The sequence below is a fragment of the Pinus tabuliformis genome, chromosome 6 (assembly GCF_031772625.1).
Source record: "Pinus tabuliformis cultivar Carrire ecotype Pingquan chromosome 6, CPIR1, whole genome shotgun sequence".
Taxonomy (NCBI): domain Eukaryota; kingdom Viridiplantae; phylum Streptophyta; class Pinopsida; order Pinales; family Pinaceae; genus Pinus; species Pinus tabuliformis.
The window spans coordinates 1,414,953,191-1,414,969,513 of NC_142292.1; the positions used below are offsets into that span (position 1 = coordinate 1,414,953,191).

Below are 16,323 nucleotides of genomic sequence, written 5' to 3' on the forward strand. Positions count from 1 at the left end.
AGAGATCAAAAGTATCTTCACCCTTCTACTCCTATACCCGTGGAATGTGACCACCTTGTACCTGATCAAAACTTGGACCAACAAATTGAGAATCATGAGTAATTGAAGAACTTGTTGGTGGAGCAAATTGATTAAATAGAGCAAGATACAAAGGGCCATGAGATGTAGGTAATAGAGGATGACAGGTGTCCCTTTAAGAAACAACACTTTTAACGATATCATATTCAATATTTTAGTTATGTACATCAATGTGATCATGGGGGAATTGAGGGACTAGTCTTCACCTTAGGTTGCTTGGATTGGTTAAAACATTCAAAGTTTTACAAGATAAAGTCTTGATTATGGAAGACAAAAGAAGATGGAAGAGGTGGATCAACAATCTGATTCTCATATTTCCCAACTTCAACAATAACACTAGAGACTGCCTTTTTAGGAAATGAAAAGGGAGGAGGACAAGGGACAAAAGGGGAAGTAAGTTCCTCCTCTGAGATTAGTGGTGTCTCATGATTAATAAAATTTTGGATAGAACAAACAACCATGGATTCAATTTTGCAATGTTTAAAAGATATTTGAACCAAATGTTGAAACATTTCTTTGAAGAAATACTAATCCACATCTTCTTCAGGAAATTCATGGCATAGGTGAAGAACTCTATTGGAAAAACCCTCTATTGATTCATTAAGATTAATTATAAGGTGGTCAATCCTTTTATAAACATCTTGATAATCATACCTATCAAAGGATTGATGAAGCTCCTTGAAAATTTGTTCAAATGAATGAATGTAAGCAGCTGGTAAGGTATGACACCACAACTTAACATGACCTTCAAGTGTGAGGGTGAATAATTTACAAGAAATATCTTCATAATTCACCTCATTAATATCAAAAAACTTAATAAATTGAGATGTATGCTTGGCTATGGAAGTTCCACCCTCACCATCTGACATCCATGGATTATGATTTTGGAATGATCCATTCGAGATAGGATATTCAAACAGACCTAATGGGCTCAACTTTTCAATTGGACCTCCTTCTAGTGCCACTTGTTGAACATTCTGGAAACCCACCAATAAATGGGGTCTCCTTGGTATGAAGTCCCAACTAGGCTTCACACCGTTTGCAGTAGGAGCCCTGACCGAAAAATAAGGTTGGTTTCCATAATTCTTATGGATTTGTCTTGGTTGCATTTATCAACATAAAAGATTATGCAAAGAATCTTTGAAACAAGAAAGTAAGTTGACACTGTGAGGCCTACAATTGCAATGTATATAAGGTACATTCACCGAAGGGAAAGAGAGAGAGTGAGCCTCTAGAAGAAAAGTTATAGTACTTTCCTAAGAGGGACACGCAAGAGAATGGAAAGAATCGTTAGTTAAGCTACAAAGTACTTCACAAGATAACAATGATCATAAAAGCGAGTAGAAACATACATTTAATAAGATGCATACCAAAGCCAACAAAATAGTTCATTTTCATCAATATGTGTTAACATGAACATACACCTCAAACAATGAAAGAATAGTCTTAAAAGCATTCACTACATATGCATGAAAGTGTGATGACTCTAAGAGCTTCATATATTAAGTGAAAGTCCCAAGATACATTATTATAATGATGCAACACTAGCTCCAATAGTAGAACATTAAGTCACCACTTTATCCTCTAAAGAAAGATCTTCTCTCATATGCCAAACTAAAGAATCCAAGATGAAAAGTTAAAAGTCATTCGTCTTGGGCTATGAGGGTGTATTTATAACAAATGAGGTGACTCTCCACCTCCCATGTGACTCTTGACCTCCGTCATGGCTCTTGATCTTCTACTATGACTTTTTGAATTCCTATGTGACCTTTGATATTCTACATGACTTTAAAACTTTATAGTGAAATTCACATTCCATGTGGGACACTTAGGCTTCCACATATTTTAAATTTTCTTATTTTTGAAACTAAAGTAATCATATTCCACAAATGATGTGCCAAATAACATTGACTCATATGACTCTTGTGGTGAAACTTTGAGAATCCATGACTTGGCGACAGTGACATAATATTGCATAGTACATAAAGGCTAATCTCTTCTCTATGCTACTATTTCTTTGACTTCTTCATGATATATCTTTTCTTGTACTCCACCTTCACCCTACAAAGGGTCTGAATGAGTGTTGGAACCTTCTAAGTCAACATGAGTTGTCATCTCTTGGTCGAAGATTCCTTCATGGTGGCTCCTCCTTTTTCTCCATCTTCACAAGTGCCTTATTAAAACATCTCATCAATAACCTCCCTTGATCACCACCCTTCCATGTTGAGATGATAACACTGCAAATAGAGTCCACATGACAAGCCAACATCAGTCTGAAAACTACCTATTCTTCCTTTGCTTCCTCATGGAAATTGCTTACTATGATGGGTTTGTGCAAGGGTTGAGATTGAAAGGATTCATTGAGAGAATTGGAAAGTTACATGAGATAAGAAGTGGGAGACTGTGTACTAGAAATACACACTGCACTAGGGAAAGAGGAAGAGATAAACATGTATGTGAAGTATCAGAGGCAGTGGTTAGAGGCTTGAGGATTGAAGCTACCCATAAGAGAGAGAGGGACAAGGTATTGCATATTTATTTGTTGCAAGGGTCTAGGGATGCCTCATTGCTAACTAGAACTATGCATTGTGTAGCGTAGGACGGGATCGGTAGAGATTCTACATGGTGGGAAAGTCCAGGAGATAGGAGTGGAGTGACAACTCACAATGACTACACAATGTGTAGTGCTCATGGAAGAGGAGGCAAAGATTGTGTAGTTGAGCTTCATAGGTATTGAGGCATGACTCCATTATCCACTAGAACTGTACAATGCATAGTAGGAGGAAATACAAGGAAAGGATTTGCGCAGTGAGGGATTTCAGTCAATACGATCCATTGTAACTACACAATGTGTAGTGATTGAGGGACATTCTTAGTGAACTGCATAGTTATCTTCACCAATGATCAAGAGGAGGCTTTATTGTCCACTATAATTGTGAAATGGAGGCAAGCATAAGTTAGCTCTGGGCACAGTGAGCAAGTGTGAGCAGTAAAGATGAGTGACTATGCTTGAGGATTGTGTAATGTGTTTGTGAGGTAGTTTGTCCTTAGGATGGCACAGTGCACATTTGTAAAATATAAGGAATACATCCTTTTTTATTAAGATTACACAAAGTGTTGATCCAGTACCTGGGAGTTTAGGTATACAAAGTGTGAAGACAAGGGAAAGCCCAAAAATGGCTAAGTGTTGGATCAATCGAACAAGAGAGAGTGCATGATAAGAAAAAGTTCCAAAATAGATTCACACACATGTATACCATCAAACACAAACCAAGAGACTACACAATACTCAAGATCCACATGCATACCTTGAAACGACAACAAAGTGACACTTATTTCTAAGTGTGATAGTTGAAATGTAACTTGTGACCCTTAGAATACAAGTTATAACACAAGTGTCGACTGCAACCATAAAGTACGCTAAGTTATGGGCAAGTTTCTAGCACATATGATTATGATATATAATATTATATAATGCAAAAGAGGGTGTTAGAGATGCCTCTAGTGGTGCGCAAAAACGTGATACATGTAGGAGAAAACAATCAAAAGCAACACTTGCAATAGTAAGAATAAGTGAAGACGACACTTTCAAAAGATAACAAAAGTGAAAGTGACACATGTGAAATTGAAAGAAAGTAGAAGCGACACTTGCGAAAATGAAAGCAAGCAAAAACAATAAATGTGAAAGTGAAAGCAACACTTATGAAAGAAAAAGTGCGCAAAACCGACAGTTGAGAAAACTCACTAGGATGATGGTACACTTGCAACTAAGAGTGAGGGATATTGTCAACTAAAATTTTGCACTGACTTTCCACATGGATTGGGCAATCATTGTCCTTGTCTGCAATGCAAGTACTATCATCAAGGATTGTGCAATGTTTAGGAGTTGCACAATGCCAGCCACTAAGGACTATGCAATTACTATTTCTAGAGATTGCACAAACATTGCTCTCAAGGACTACACAATGCTTATCTTCCTAGGCAAAAACTGACAACTGACCTTGTTAGGAAGAGTTTCACTTGTAAATGCATAAAAAATCTAAGCATGTGTAAGCAAGTGACTTTGACAGTTAGAATCTCATAAGAAAACTTATGGACTTGGAAAAGCATCAATCGATCATGAAGTGAACATGAACAAGTTGAGATGATAGATCATTGGATCATAAGGAGGCTCCAAAATTCAAGTGTAGGAAAAATTTTGGAGGATTTTTGTCGCAGCGGCAACACACTCCTTTTTATATAATAGGATAATCTTCCAAATCCTTTGCGAGAGGATTTCTTGCTCCAAGCTGACCAAAAAATGAAGCCATCTATGTGAGGAACCTTAGACTGATAATGCTAAAAAGTTTCAACTAAAAATATAATATCAATTTCGCTACATGATCCAACTTACACATAAAACTTTTACAGCATCAAAAACCTATGTTGTAGAGCACCTCTCAATGGAAAAACAAAAAAATTAATAAAACTTACAAACGCCATGTAAAAATTACCACATGGCACTTTTAAAAACTTCCACTCTCTCTCACACACACACACACACACACACACATATATATATATAATTTTCCATCAATAACATATTTTACCCATTAAAAAATGAAATAAATGAAATTTAATTTTAACTTATTTTATTTCCTTTCATTTAAAAAAAATAAATTTAATAAATTACTCTTTTTTTAAGAAAAACTTCATAAAAAATTATAATATAAACAAAGTTAATGTAAATTCAAAGAAATTTTGACTTGCAAAGGAAAAGTATTCTCTTTGCATTGGTTGGAACTAATAAAATATTTGTACTGAAGATGTTTTCTTAATATGGATATTTGTTTAGAAAAGGGATGTTACTGAAAGCACACTATATCTATTACTGGTATTATATATAAATAATTATTTATTTCATTTAATTGTTAACTTATTCTAAATTAATGGTCAAGGTATAACTCGGATAAATGTAATTTTTGGTGTCTCTCATTTAAATGTAATTTTTGGTGTGTCTCATGCCACTGGTGTTGGTGTTTTTAAAGGTTGATTCCTTAGATACAACTTTCAATTTTCAAGAGCTTATAGTTACTATTAGGGAACAATGTGACACATGAGTCATAGTTTGCTTACTTTATGAGACAAATATGCCATATATTAATGAAATAATTATCTCTCTCACACCTGGAAACCGTATAATGTTCTCTCAACCATGAGCTTTGTGTTGATTTTAATAATGGAATTTATGGATCCTACATAAACAAAGCCATAAACAAAGCCATATGGAGAATTTGCAACCATAATGCCATTTTTAGTTTTCTCTTAAATACTCAATGCACTTCAAGTTAGGGTCTCCATGTCTTCACCATCCATATTCTCCATTTTTGAAGGTATGCTAAGTTTTCTTTATGTAAATAAGTACTTTGTATTTATCTCATCATGAGATCGTTGTTTTATCATGGGTAAAAAAAACTTGAATGATTTGTGTTTGTTTGGTTTTTGTTATAAGCATTTTAATGGTAGGATTGTTTCTCGATAAATAGAAAATTAATTAATACATTTATTTTTCATTGAAGTATGGTTTGTTTCTAGAAAAATATAAGAAAAATACTGAGTTTGTTTTGGTACGATAGTTTGATTTTTTTATTATTTTCTAAGGTCAACTCAGGGTTAGTGGTTGATAAGGAAGGATGTTTAAGAATAAAGGAAAGGGAAGTAAGAACTAGAATATGGAAAAAAATTAGGGAAAATTTTAAGAACCACCCTAAATTTATATGTATAATAAATGGGCTAATCCCCATGATACATAGGAAAAATGGAAGGCGATTTTATCAATAATATAATATGTCTATATAATTTTTTTGGCGAATCTCTCACCAGATTATATTATCTTGTATAGTGATAGAGAATCTTTCACTGGATTATAAAATCTTGTAAGATCTTGGCAAATCTTTTATTGAATAATAAAACATTGTGAAGTTTTGGTGAATGTTTTGTTAAAGTATGAAACCATATATGATAATAAGAAAACATATTCATTAAACTGTAATATACTAGCATACATGTTTGGAAAAAAGAAACATAATTTTCTCTTCCTACAAACAATGTTCCAAGTTTCCGTAGTCGTGTTTGTCAAGGTTCTTACAATACACTCTTTCATATGCTTGTATTAGTTTTGATAATATTCCACAACAAAGTTCTTGTAGGTGTTGATATTGACAACATACATGTTTGGAAAAAAGAAACATAATTTTATCTTCCTACAAACAATGTTTCAAGTTTCAGTGGCCATGTTTGTCAAGGTTCTTACAATACACTCTTTCATAAGCTTCTATTAGTTTTGATAATATTCCACAACAAAGTTCTTGTAGGTGTTAATATTGACAACGAGTTCTGTCAAGGTAGGAGAGATTAATCTTTTCTCTACAACTTTTGTCAAGCTACCACTTTTTTCAAGTTATCAAATTTCTTTCTTATTCCATAGACTCCAACTACAAAAAAAAAAAAAAATCATCAAGTTTGTTTACCCCAACACACCAACAAGTAGCAAGCCCCAATTATATTATATAAGAAAGTATTAGGTATCCCAAAGGCTTGAAGGGGATCTAATTGAAAGAAGTGACCATTGTAAGAATCCTTCCAATCAATATATGAATATATAAATGTAGATTTATTATTATTTTAATTGGAAATCTTCAATTAAATAATAAAATTTAATTATGTCTCTCCCAATCTAAATTGCTTATTAGCATAATTCACTACCCTCATAGGTCTCGCATTTTTTAACAGCGTTGTAACATGTAGATTAATTTCCTTTTTGTTGATTGTAACATGTAGATTAATTTCCTTTTTGGTGAACAATCTCCGCCTTTTAGGAAAATATGGTGTAGTGGCTCCAACCCCTACAAATCATTAGGACAAACTAAGAATAGCACAGAAGATGAAAGGTTGTACAAACCAACTTATTTTTCAAACAACTAATCCAACATCAGTACCTAAACTTTTTCATGAAGATATCATATTGAGAATGTTCGAAAAATGGTGAGAAATCTTCTGCGAGGGTGATGCGGAAAGAGTGATAAGGTTTCATTGTTTTAAATTTTTTTTGTTAAATTAGAAAAAAGTTAAAAACCAATATTAATGGAGATATTGGTATTTTTTACTAAATTTTGTGAAGTGACTAAACGTAGCTTTAACCATTCCCTTAAGATGTTTTTACAATATAATTTCCTAAGTCTATTTAATATCTTCATTATCATAAAAACCAACCTATATCCATCTTAACTCCACATCTACCACTCTTAGGGGGATGAAATCTATTTATCCCTCTGAGCACTTGGTAGACCCAAGATGGATCTAAGATGATAGAATTTCCCCTTCAAGTAGTCTATGCTCACATGAATACCATGGTATTACCATCAGTCAATACCATGGGTTATCATAAACCTCGAGTTTAAAAATTACTATTAGTAATTTATAAAAATTAATAATTGATTTTTATTTTATTTTTTATTTTGACCAAGTAAAATGTTTAACATACGTTAAATTACAACATCCATTTTTACTCTTGATCCACCAAGCTCTGACAGGGATCAAATATTTTTTCACTCTATCCTAGTTTACATATCACGATATTTGACCCTCTCGTGGCTTAGTAGATCCAGAGTAAAGATGGATCTATGCTGATTTAATTCCCCTATTTAAATAGGCTACATTTCACGTGAATACCATGGGTCAATACCATGTGCCATTTTTATTTTTATTAATACTAATATCCAGAGTAAAGATGGATTTATGCTCGTTTAATTCCCCCATTTAAATAGGCTACATTTCACGTGAATACCATGGGTCAATACCGTGTGCCATTTTTATTTTTATTAATACTAATATTAGGGTTAATAATGTTTTTTTGCATGGTATTAATAATAATCTAGCCCATGGTATTTGGCCCATAGTATTTTTCCCATAGGTTTCACCTAAATATAATGCATTTTTTGAGTGTTCTTAAATATAAGGTGACTTATGGAGTAAATATAAAAAATGTTTTGTTTGTTTACCATACCTCTCGTTTATTTATATTTTTATTAATTTACCATACCTCTTTTACAAATATGGCATTTGGCCCATAGGATTCACTTAAATAAAACCTCTTTTTTGAGCCTTCATAAATAGAAAGAGGGTTATGGACTAAATATAAAAAGAGGTTTTATTTATTTACCATATGTCTAGTTTATTTATATTTTTATTTATTTACCATACCTTTTGAGTAAGTATAAAAAGAGATTTTATTTATTTACCATACCTCCACTTTATTTATATTTTTATTTGTTTACACCCTTGCATGTATATAAGGTGACTTATGGAGTAAATATAAAAAAATGTTTTATTTATCTACCATACCTCTCATTTATTTATATTTTTATTAATTTACCATACCTCTTTTATAAATATGGTATTTGGCCCATAGGATTCACTTAAATAAAACCTATTCTTGAAAATTAGGGCAAATGGAAGGTTGTAACTCCTAATTTCAAGGGCTAAATTTACCTTTTTTACCCTCTCCCTTAAAATAAAGTGGGCTATTTGAGGCGATTTGTAAAAATGTACTATGATACAAAATATTCGTCCACTAAAAATTTAAAACCCCTTAATATCGCCTAAGGGCGAACATTCGCCCCTAAAATTTTCCATGGAGAAAATCAAGCATGTGATGAGAATATAGAATTATTGTCCAAGTAAGATGAGAAAAAGTATGCTCAACCTTAAGGTGATCATCAATGACCATTGTAAAGCCTTTGCATCAATAGAAGAAAGTATATCTATCATATTTTGTGAAGGATGTGATAGAAGGTATGGATTGTTATCAATGTCATTCTCCTTGACAAGCATAGGGACTACTAAGAAGATAAAGTTGATGTCATCTAGAACTACACTACTAGTGAATCTAGGATTCCAAAGGCATATGTCAATATTATAGAGAATGTTCCACTCAATGAGGGTATTGCAAATGATCTTGACGAAGATGATGAAGGTGGTCTAACCATGGTTAATGGGTGTTCTAATAAGGTAGAAAATGTGTTGAGCCACCCCCTAGTTCAAGTTTTACGCATTCTAAATTTTCATTGTGCTACATATGAAGATTAGAAGCAATTTTATGAGACATATATATTTATAGCTCTACTAGTACGACAGATGGCATGCCATATAGGTCAACTAGACACTAATTTTAGAACATTTAGTTTATGAGCTATTGATTTATAAACTTAACCAGGTGTTTTTTCCTAACACCCAAAATTGTTAAATTTTGTTACAAGAAGCACATGTTCTTCATATGGGTGGGTGAGGCACATTTTGTTAAGCTCAAGACTTTCCAATATTTATAATGTCACTTCTTTTGGCCCTCTATGAACTACTGAGTGGAATGTTTCATCCCCTAATGCTCTTTTTGTAGCCATATCAATCCAACCAACCAAAAATTGAGTTTGTATCAACCTCTTCCCATCTTTTCCTCACCTTGAGAAATCATGTCATGGTTTTTTTAAAGTGACTTACCTATGTCATTTTGTAAATATGACTTTATGTTGTTTCTATCCATTGTTTCTAAAAAATGACCATATTTACGACATGTACCAAAATCACTTATTCACAATAGACATCAAAACTATTTTTCTCTCATGTTGGTCTCATTTTGGGATACCTCTCAACATTATCTCTAATCATGATTCCCAATTACTTGGAATTTTCTTCAAAATATTGTGGCAACTAAGAGGATATGATGAGATCAATTATTATTTTTTATAGCCTTTCACCCTCAAGTAAATGGACATATTGAATTGGTGATCCATAGATTAGTACATGCATTTTGTATCTATACGCTTATAATAAATGGTAAGATGCATGTTTACATGTGCCATAAGAAAACTATAATGGGATAATTATTATATCAACAAGGTACTTTCCATTTGAAGCATGATATGAGTACCAACCACTAGCTTCTTATGAATTATTGGTCACTCTTCAACCTATAGCCTCCCCACACCAACAACATCAATAGAAACATACTTCATCCTTTGTTTAGAAATTGTAGCTCATTCATTCACATGTTGTAGTAGGACTAGCAATTTTCAATTCTTAATACAATACATTCTAATAGTACCATGGAGTGCCTACACAACTTCAGGTGGGGATATAGTTTAGTTATATCTCAACAAGAAACATTTCAAAGGATAATGGCATTACAAACTAAAACCTATATTTTATGGGTCATATATCATTGTGCATAATATGAATGATAACACACATTGTCTACAAATGTCCTCATAATTGACGATTCATGATGTGGTAAAAGTTAACAATCTTAAGTTGTAGGAACATTTGCATTTGGAAGATGAAGTTCACATGTTTCACATAGTAAGTAAAATCCCATATTATCAACTCCTTTTTGGAAAAGATGCACTATTGGATGTGCACATCATATCCATGCATTACCAGCAACATTATTTTTATCTCATGGGGTGTAGAGAACAACTCCCAACCCAAGCCAAGTGGTTATTGATCAAATCTATGTTTAAATCCACATTCCTCTAGCTAATTGAGAAATTGGGGACAATTTCAACAAAATGGGGAGGAATTGATGTGGAATGAAAGAATAAATTCACCTAGATGGAGACTTCAACAGTGGCACAACCCAAGGAAGATGCTTCATAAGCAATGCTTAGCTAACAACATGTAAGGATTACTATTTGCATCTTTTATCCTTCAAGTTGCATATATTACATTAGTTTTAGCTTATTTATAACCTTGTGTTGCCTAATTTTAGTTTATTTATTCTTTTAAAATGTCAATTAATTTGAATGTACCTATTGTAAATCTATACAGATGAATGGAGTTAAGCATTTGTTTGGATATATTTTTATTTCTTTGCTTTCTTAACTAAAATTTGGTCTCTATTTGTAAGATTTGGTGGAAAGGTCCATAAACACAAAATAGTTATTTACACAAACACAAAAGAATTATTTGCATAATGAAAACCAACATACCTTTAGAAATGGAGAACATGGACAATGAAGATCTAGATAACTTTTGACTTGGAAGTGTGAATACATGACAATGTCATCGCAATACTTATATCTCTAGATTATTTTGTTTACATAAAGTCCAAAAATTCCAATTTCAAACTCTAGTTAAATGTCATAAGCAAGAAAAACATTCTTTGGTTATTGTGTTCGAGAGAAAAAGTCATCCATTAATTCAATGGATCTCTACCTCGCAAAAGAATCAAACATTAGCTGATACAACACATCACTACTCACCTATCCAATCACACTTTTAAGATCCTTGCTATTCATAAATATATACAAAATCAACCATTAAAAAAAAATGTTATTACCATCAAAATATCAATTACATTCTAAACTATACCCCTTTCCATCAACTAAACATCGATTAAATATATACTTATATTTACAATTAAAATGAAAATAAAAACAAAGCACACCACCTCCACCAAAACCCTAAATTTGCGTTCCAAAAGCATATTTAATATATATATATATATATATATGAAAATAGTATAGGAAAGAAACTTGCATTAACATGTTTTATATGAAAATAGTATAGAAAGAAACTTGCATTGACATGTTTTACTAAAGAAAACCTGAACATTAAATAATGGCTTTCCCATAAATATTATGGGTATCTAATCATACATTGAAAGGTGTATGTTCTCTTAGAAAAAAGGAAATCACATTAATCTACTAGTTTTCTTCTCTTACAACTGAACTTTAATTTATGTGGAAAATGTCTTCTATGGTCAATTTAATTTTGTTTTATATATAGACTTCTTTAACCACTAACTAAAAGTTTTACTTTATAAATGTACCATAAAGTGTACATTAAAGAAATTGACCATATTTTTGTCTCTATATTAAACCTCTCGAATCTATTTCAATTTACCTTTAAAAAGTTTGAAATAAAATCACAAAAAAAATATTTAAGGGAAACCACATTCATAGTTTTCATGAAGAAATTTAGTAATGCTCCACTAAAAATATTCCAAAGCATCTCAATCAACCTTGAGTCAACATTAAACTTTGACTCTTCTCTACTATCGAGACTTCAATTATAAATTATGGAACCTTAGATAAAGTACATTGATTATTCTCTATCATCGACACTTCGAATCAATTATAAATCATTAAGCCTTAAATAAGTTAAGTACAATGTTCATGATGAAATTATTTCTCAATTATTTTTATAGAGTGTATATATAGAAAATTATTTCAGAAAAATAATTATATTAAGTAGAAGTTGTTTGCTGATGTGTTTAGAATTAATCAGTGTGGTTTATTGTTAAGATAAGATGAAGAATCAGATCATAGTAGCAATGAACAAATATTTCCAACTGTTAAATATACACAACTATAAAACAATTACTTTTAATCGAAATTGGAAAAAATAATTTTCCTAAATATTTTTTAGCCAAATATAAATAAATATTAATATTATTTCATCTTTATTCTAACAAAAATATTAAAAATAATTTTTGACTATATTAAGAAATATAATTTCTATTCTAATAATAAAACTATAAATATTGTTTTACAATTAAATAAATAAAATAAATAAATATTTTGTATAGTAATATATTATATTATATTTTTTAAAGGAAAAAAATAAATATTTATTATTATTATTATTATTATTATTTAATCATGTATTTTTTATTAAAATTATATTAAATTGATGAATTATTATTTTAATAAAAAAATGAATTAAACATTCCCAAATATTTTTATTATTACTAAATTATATAATATTAATATTTAATATTTATCATTTCTTTTTTTGTTTCTTAAGTTGTTAGTGATCTTCCATTCTTGATTTGTGGTTTTAGGAGTTGCGACCCAGGGGCATCTAATTCATCAAAGTCCTGGGTCATCTAATCCATCAAAGTCACCCAGGGATTGCACCCGGTCTAGGCCACACCAACCCTAAGCTAGCTAGATATTTTTGCATGTCTCTTCTCTTATCACAAGGCATAATCACCCCTATGAAGTTTGATCCTGAATTGTCTTGCTAACAAGGTCTATCCTCAACTAATTGTGCTAATAAAACTTGACATTTAATACTTATAATTTCATTAATTCAAAATAATTTATTTTAAATTTTAAATTAAATTAACTAATTTTTTAATAATATTTTCAATAATAATAATAATAATATATTAAATTAAAATACTTTATTATTTTAAATAAATATATTATTCATATTCGGCTTGGAGTATGCCGTAAAACTGCTTCTGCTTGGTTAAGAGGTCGTCTTCCTCGGACGTAAGGAAACAGGTTAACGGCCCAGGACCCAGAGGCATCTCATAGGAGTGAAACCCTGCCCCCTTACGGACCACCAGTGGGTTATTCCAGGTGGCGTGGTTTTCCTTGATAACAATGATAGGTCAACCAACACTCAGGAATAGCAACCAGAGATAATTGTCCTCATTGTTGGTTTGATAACTGAGTTTGATAAATTTTTCCACTTTGAAAAAAAATATATTATTCATATATATAAACTTAAACACATTTTTTAAGTAAGAGACACCCACCGGAACCATTTTATGCAACCCTAATTCTCATGTACATGATTCCCACTTATTCACTTAACTCATCTTCATTTGTATCCCATTGGAATTTGAATGCATGTCAACGAGTTGTGATTATATGGAAATGGTAAAAGCCTACTAATTCACTTACTCATTTTCATTTGTATCCCATTGGAATTTGCGAACTCAACGAATGCATGTCAGTGAGTTGTGACTATATGGAAATGGTAAAAGCCTGACTAATTTCATATCTTGTCCCACCCATCCATTATGGTAATAAAGAAAAAGTATTATTTCAATTATTTTAATGCGCGTATTGAGTGTACGCTGTAATTCAAATTTATAGTATAGTATATATAAAGCAATTTACTTAATAATTTATTTTAAAGTATAATGTATTTTGAAAAAAGAAAATTTGATAAAAGTTCTTATTTTTATGGATTTGATCTTTTTTGGTGTTTAATAAATAATAAATTTGGAATTAGATGGACTTATATTATTTTAGTGGTAAGTGATTATATTATAAAAAAATAAAAAATAAAAAAATCATTAAATTAATAAAATATCAATAATAATAATAATTAATTTTTATGGTTATGGTAAAATCTATATAGATGTCTCTGGATGCGGGTGTATCGCCAGATAGTTAATGTGATGGGACAGGGGTGGGGCGAGGTAGGTCGACACCTGCCTGCCCTGTACCGCAGTGTTAAACGCCTGACGAAGGATGATCCTCGGCATATGGGGATCGTAAGGTTCACTTGCTTCACTTCAAGTGGCTCTGATCCGCCCAGCCTGTCCTCCGATTTGTTTTTCGCCTCCGCACGCTCTGAATTGCCCTGGTCCTCGGCTCTCTTCAATGCCAGAGTAATGGCGGGTGCAATTCGAGGCAGGATTGAGGGTGATAAATATAGGCTTAGTCATGGGATTACTTTGGAGCCTCTGTTCATGGTCTGTTCATGGTCATGGTCTGTTATGGTCTGTTGCTTTGTTGGTATGGTTATGCTCTGGCAATCCTGAGAAGCTGTTTCCGTCATTTCCCAGGTTTCTTTCTGAGGCCTCAGGCCCTCGTTCGGATGATCCTTTGAATAGCCTGTGTTCTGTCGTAGTGGTTGTTCGGTCTTGCTCTCATAGTGCCACTGTTGTTTTCGTTATGCCCCGTCTTCGCCATAGAATGAGGAGCCGCAGGGGAACTCCTCAGCGTGTGCCCTCCAGCCCGTCCTCCAGTTCTCCCTCCCTCTCCAGCGAATTCATAGCCGGCCATTACCCTCGCACTCGCAGTGGGAGAGGGTGTTTTCTTTTGCCCAGCCATTACCCTGAGCCCCATCCTCCAGACTCCTCGTCTTCTCCCTCATTCGGCTCTACGATTTTCACCTTCAATTGCTCTATGAATCGTCCAAGGATTTCTGCTCACATCTCGGTGATATTTCATGAGGAAGCCCAGGAGGTTGGAGAGTCTAGCTCTCATCAGGAGGGCCCTGCCTCCATCTTTGAGCCAAATCCTTTTTCTGTGCAGGCTTCGGAGGCCCTTGCTCACAATGCCTTGGACATGGTGATGGCGCCAGCGGCTCCTGGTCCTTCTGGAACTGATGCTGCTCTTGGTCCTTCTGAATCGGCTGCTGCTCGTGCAAGGGATCTGCCTGATTTCGGTTGGTGCAGAATTGTGGAAGAGCCTCCAGATGTGTAGGTCGTTCTCTGCTGCTTCTGTTTCTTGTCTTTCGGCCCATAGTAGCGGGCAAATTTTTGTTCATGCTGATAAGAGGGTCAACATCTGCAAATTATGGTACATAATGCAAGTTTTTGTGAATTTCTGTAAGCTCTGTAAGAAGGTCAACACTTGTTCCCCTGCGTGGGATGTGATAACTAGTTCTCGGCTAAGTTCTCTACCGTGGGTAGTGTTTCTGATATTCTCTGTCGCTCCCTCAGGGCAGTTGTTTTTTACTCCGGTCTAGATGTAATTTTACCCCCTTTTAATGTTAATAGAGTAATTTTACTTAAAAAAAAAAATAAAAAAATCTATATAATATATATATTCTAACCTCTTATAATAACAATGTTTAGTAATGAAAAGAAAAAAAATATATATATATATATATATATATATATATAAATAATTTAATGTTTTTCTTGAAAACACTTATACACTTTTCTATATTGTGAAATCAATCATATGAGAAAAGTTGAAATAAAGAACTATAACTTTTAACTCGAGTTATTATAGCAAAGGTTAAGCCATGTTACTTTTTCTTTCCAACAATATTAATCCTTGTGACATATGAAAAGTTAATCACCAAGCAAAACTAAACAAAATTTATCCAAATCTATTTCTTTCTAGTGGGGACAATCATAAAATCTCATGGAACCTTGACATGGGTAAGCAACCCAATTTTCTCAGTTCGAATAGGAAATATAAAGACTCATATAATCTATAGTTAACCAAACCTCTACTCAATTGAATATATTCTTCTTCCACTACTTGATTGGCAATAATGAAAAACTACTCTAAATATATAATCCAATCTAAACAAACAAACAGCAATATCTCATTACCTTAAAGTTATCCTTCATTTCATATTTTCACAATAAGAACTCTAAAGTTGAAATGATGAAGAAAAGAAACTAAAAAAAAGTACAAGAGATGACTAGTGGATTATTGTGCAATCTGA

The 16,323-nt window shown here is 32.6% G+C and overlaps 1 pseudogene; it reads left to right on the top strand.

The window, feature by feature from the left end:
- Window positions 1-14,677, top strand: part of LOC149263949 (uncharacterized) — a 28,347-nt pseudogene extending 13,670 nt beyond the window's left edge.
- The last annotated feature ends 1,646 nt before the right edge of the window (window positions 14,678-16,323 follow it).